The 5617-nt window shown below is 32.8% G+C and overlaps 1 long non-coding RNA gene across 2 annotated transcripts; it reads right to left on the bottom strand.

The window, feature by feature from the left end:
• Positions 1-322: 322 nt before the first annotated feature.
• LOC145559787 (uncharacterized) lies at positions 323-3156 on the bottom strand. 2 transcript variants are annotated; one of them, XR_014092954.1, is made up of 4 exons: positions 2895-3156; positions 2614-2719; positions 590-656; positions 323-485 (listed from the first exon to the last, which is right to left on the bottom strand). It is a non-coding gene; the product is annotated as an uncharacterized LOC145559787 (long non-coding RNA). The 2 variants fall into 2 exon arrangements; XR_014092955.1 differs by having other exon boundaries at positions 2614-2714.
• Between the last annotated feature and the right edge of the window lie 2461 nt (positions 3157-5617).

Below are 5617 nucleotides of genomic sequence, written 5' to 3'. Positions count from 1 at the left end.
AGAGGTAAACTACCACACTATCTTACAATATGTAAAGGCACTTTTTAACATCGCAAGATGTACAATGGTGCGGTTCTGTAATAGCATCTATAATAACATTTAGAGCGTTACTAAATAACCTGTTTTTTACATGATAAAATTGTAAACACCAAAAATTTTATTAAAAATAAATTATAGTCATAAATGTCATCAAACAAGAGACATTGAAATAAAGTACCTAAAATCATTTAAACAAATAACCATCTAAAGTCCTATATATATATATATATATATATATATATATATATATATATATATATATATATATATATATATATATATATATATATATATATAATAAAAAAAATAAAAAAAACGTTCAGTAGCTAGAATGTACTTAATGCCAAAACCAAATCTATGCCAATATAAGATTTATTTTATAAGACTAAATATTGATGCTTTAAAATTGCTTTCATGTTCCAACTTTGAAGTTGCCAAAGCATACCCTGCATGAGTGAAAACAAATAGTCAACTTCTATATTAAAAATTATTATATGATGAATAAAAAATTAAAAAAAATAAATGTTAGACATTTAATAACCAATCTAACCTTGGTAACGCAATAACTAATCTCTACGATTAGTGTCATTGTTAGCTCTGGGAGAAGCTTCAACATCCTACAAAAATAACAAAGGAGAAAAGTCATATCATCAAGTTAAAAGGCGCAAATGTACCAATCAATAATAAGAAATCAAACCTGGAAAATTACTACATACATATTACTAACATTCCCAACATTAAACACTCAAAGATGAAAGAGACATTCCCAACATTAAACAAAGTATTAATTAATAGTTCCTACATTACTAACATTATCGTCAATGTAATATGCAAAAGTGTTAATTTAGAATTTCGCAAACGACAATGTTCAACCAATTTCACTTAAAAGTAATGAAAAAAAATTGTAACCAGATTAGTACGATCCTTAATTAAGTTTTCCAAGTTCACACAACATATTTCTTTTATATGATTCTAGTAAGTAATCATACCAAAGAAAAATAAGCAACTTATGTAACTAGGAGACGGAAAATGAACAACACTGGAAAATGAAATGTTTATTAGTTTAATTTATCAACAACACTGGAAAATGAAATGTTTATGAGTTTAATTTATTAGGCGAAAAGGAAAAAGGCAATCACGATATAACATATAGTAGATATAATTTTCAAATAATCTAATAACTTTAAGTAGCTTAAATGAATTAAATTAAGAAGATATTTTAGCCTAAAGTAGACTTCTTTCTTTGGTTTTTAATACGTTCTTTTGGTTTGAGGATGTCTTATACACTACCAACAATTTGAATTTTTATAATTACAAATTAAAATTCATCCCCCCACCCCCAAATATCGAGAATGCAGTGCTTTACTAGTCTTACTGCAGCTTTAGAAAAGAAATTTGATCCCTTGACACCTATAAGCACTAACCTTTAAGATTCTTGTCCTATATCATACCATGTGAAACACCAGATTGTAATATATATATATATATATATATATATATATATATATATATATATACCCTATTCTAGGATTACAGAAAAATCACTTGAGATTAAAATACAAGTTTTTCTCCAAAAGGCTTGGCTCATGTTCTTATTATATCAGAAGCCGATATGATTTTTGACCCAAAAAAAATAAAGGAGAACATCAAGTCAAAGAAAAGAATTAGAGCAGCAACTTTTTACTTACAAATATATCATGTCAAGAATTCATGCCCACATACATGAACACTAGCCTTCTCTAAAGCTATATATCATAAATCCATTTACTTCCTATATTTCTAGGTTCTTCCCTAATCAACAATCTATTCCATGTAATCTTTTTTCTTACCCTTTTATTCTTTGCATCTAGTTTTGTTGGATTATCTCCAATAACATATCTTATATAGTTGTGTATAGGCAATTAGGATACCAACCAATATTATATAACCAACTGACACATAATTAAAATAGGCTAGAGGATAGGCTAGAAGATACATATCACAAACTCCACAAATCCAATCGTAAAAAAATGACCACAGACTCTATAGTCAAGTTAACTACTCTACATTTTTCTTTTTCTTTTTTTTGTGTGTGTGGGGGGGGGGGTGTGAAATGAAGTACAGTGTAGTTACTAATGCATTAAACATGTAGTAAGCCTATAAATTGCAAAGTAAAGGACTCTTAATACAATCTGTCTCATGTTTGAGGTGGATGAAAACTAACATACTATGATAGAAACAATATGTCTAATGGCTTAAAGGTGTCAAACAACCAAGTTTAATTTCATTGACATGATGTTTTGAGAATCTAATCATACTGGTTTAATTCATATTCAATTTGATTGAGATATATCATTGGACCTTATTAATTTCATTACTTATACAGAATTGTGAGACATGAGTAATCAGGGTATATACTAAAGATTGAATTAAACACTCAAGAATACATAATTACAAAATTGATAGCCAAAGAAATTAAACACAGCACATGATAAGCAACATGAAACATTAAACACTTCTATTGATGAAAAATTGCTGAGAAAATATGCATTACATAGACGAAATTACATCTAAATAAACATGCAATAAACATACCTGAAAGTAGCCTCTTTTCTGGATCTCTTTCTTTTTGACAAGAATTTTTTCGAGAATATTGAAATTAGATATGCAATTATAGCCGAAATTGATGGGCAAAACTGAGCTTAATTCAGCAAATTGCAATTGGAATTGGCAAAATAAACATATAAAGATTAGAAATTGACAAAACCCGGCAAAAAATCAGCAAATCGTGTAAATTAATTTGCAAAACAGAGAATTTAAGTAAATTAAAAGGGGAAATTCAATAGAAAAACAAAAAATTATGAGAAAAACTTTACCTTAGAATGAGAATTTTGAATTTGTATGGGTCGATTAAAATTCTCAAACAAAATTGACGAATTGGGCAAATTAAAAGGGAAAATTCAGCAAAAAGAAAACGAATTAAATGTTTATGGTTCTTCAAGTAAAAATTTGAGGATGATATTCAGAGAGATTAGGGAGATTGATGAGCGCACAATTGGGGCAATTTCATATTTTCAGTAGTGATAGGTTAGGGATTTGCAGAAGTATAGTGGGAGTCGTGGGAGTTTTGAAATAATTCACAAAAAAAAAACCTAAGTGGCGCGGTTTTTTTGGCTGTAACAACGCTATATTGCAGTGCTTTTTAATAAGCGCTCTAATTTTACACGGAAAGTGCATATTTCAGCACTACTAACATGTTGCGCGGCTACCAATGCGCCTTAATAAACTGTTTTTGTAGTAGTGAACCTCTACATCGGTGCCCTTTTCAAATGAACCATTATGTCGGTGTCCTTTGCTCTTGAATCTATATGCTGGTGCTGTTTGTTAATGAGCCAATGCTTAGGCGCTTTAAGCTAAGTGAGACGATCTTTCATCAGGTCGATCACTTTACGTAATCAAGCCGATTACTAAATCATGTCAAATTGCTTAGAGGGGCTAAATGGCGTACCAAGGAACCCGAAATTGCTGTATGAGGTCGAAATCACCTTTCTGAGAGGCTTTGAGCTCTGTCGGTGCTGAGATATCTCTGGCGCCAAGAATTGGAGTAGGGTCTTCCCTGTTCTGCTGCACCTGTATTTATTTTTTACTTTAGAACTTTGCCAACTTCTTTAATCAACTTCTTTAATCATCTTAGGGTTGACCTAAGGTTTAGCATTGCTTGACTCATTGACTTGACACAACTCAAGGTGTAAACTTGACTCGTTGTGATTGACTGACTCGAGGTTGACTCAACTCGAAGTTAAAAGACATGTGTGACTCATGACCCGTGTGTGCATTGTAATGTGATCGTGTGACTCGAAAATGCAAAAATTTTCCGTCATTTTTGAGGAGGGTACCGACTTTCTCCCGAAAAAGAAAGACGCAAAAAAGAATCGAAGTTTTGAAGGTGCATGTTGAATGAGCTTAGTCAAATGTCATTTGATACTGTCTCTCAAGGTGCAAGGATTAATTCATCCTAGGCTATCTCAATTGTTGACTCAATGATGAAAGCATTTGGGTAACTTAGGCACGGAGGCTAAGCACTTCATACTTCGTGATGCAATGACAATTATGATTGATGAGTGATGTGACAAGACATGCTTCATCGTTATGTTAAGATTCCATGACAAAGGGTTCCTAAGGGAAGTATATTTGGTCATGTATCTGTGATGTGTGTGAAAGTGACACTAAAGTTAGGCCGCAAGAGCTAAGTGTGTGGAGAAAATATTATTGAAAAGAGTCAAATGGTGGTGACTCTTAGGCTAGGTAAGCTAATGATGTAGGGATCAAGCCCCCAAGTCTAGCTCTAAGTGAATAGGGATGAGCATTGGAGATCCCTTGATATGATCATGGTGTAAGTGTGTGAATGTGAATATGAATGCATGTTTATTACGGCCGCACCTCGAAGTGAGGTTGCCTATGTATCCGTTAGGAATCAGGCCGAACGTAGCTCTAGCCGAACCTCGCACAAGTGTGTATACCTCAAAAAGATATTTTTAAGGGTTGTAACGTGGTTAGGCTAAAAGTTTGAAAGAAGAAGGGGATAAAGGCTCAAGACCCTAGATAAGCCCCCAAGGTGTGCAACCTCGCTTTCGAATCTTTATATTTTTATGCTTGAGTTTCTACTCTTTTTTAGCTCTTTTTGCTTTAGCATTTATTTTATTTTTATAAGTGTGGGCAACCCCGATCATGCGGTCTATCACTCACTTGGCATTCATGTTTCTCAGGCACGGTACCGAGCACTCGATAAGAGACGCAATCTGAGAAGTGTTCTTATCAAAGATATTTTCATATCAAAGACATTGGAACACTTGCCCTTTTGTACACTTGTTATTATTATTTTTTGCTTATTATTTTTTATTTTGATCTTCTGAAATCACTCAAGCTTTGTTCTTTGAAAATTGCATAAGTTGCGCACCATCCCATCCCAAGGTTAGGTAGATGTAGGTTGAATAAAGAAAGGTCTATCGTTAGACGAGGCTCAAAGTGGTTTATGAAGAAAGGATCGCATATTAGAAAGGTGAAAGGCAATATGATGTGGCTACAAAGGGGTGCCTCAAATCATTGGTATACCCTGTGCTTAATTCGACATGGTTTTTTTGTTTTTGTTTTTTTTTTTTTTTTTTTTTTTTTTTTTTTTTTTTTTAATGCAATGCAATGATCATATGCAAGGAAATAAATACTCATTTTATAAAAAAGGGGAAAAGAAAAAAAAAACCTACAAAATTAATCTAAAAGAAAAGGTGCCTATGCTAGACTTATTGAGGAAAGGAAAAAATGAAAAAGAAATAGAAAAAGAGGTCACGAAATCTTGTCGTTGAAACTCGCCTCTTGTCTTGTGTTGTTTCCTTTATCATCACTCGCTCTTCTTGTTAACTGGAGGCATGGGAAGCTTGTTATTATCAATCAAATGTTGGATAGCCTCCTTTAGCTTCCAACAGCTCTCAGTAGTATGACCCCTACCTTGATGGTACTTGCAGTGTTTGTCTGGATTCCAATTAGGCAATCTCTTTTCAGGTGCGGGATCTTGAATAGGTCCAGTGGGAGTAATGAGTCCTTT

The sequence above is a fragment of the Chenopodium album genome, chromosome 9, assembly GCF_948465745.1.
Source record: "Chenopodium album chromosome 9, dcCheAlbu1.1, whole genome shotgun sequence".
NCBI classification, from domain to species: domain Eukaryota; kingdom Viridiplantae; phylum Streptophyta; class Magnoliopsida; order Caryophyllales; family Amaranthaceae; genus Chenopodium; species Chenopodium album.
The sequence above is the reverse complement of the archived record's forward strand: the minus strand, read 5'-3'. Positions and strand labels throughout refer to the sequence as shown.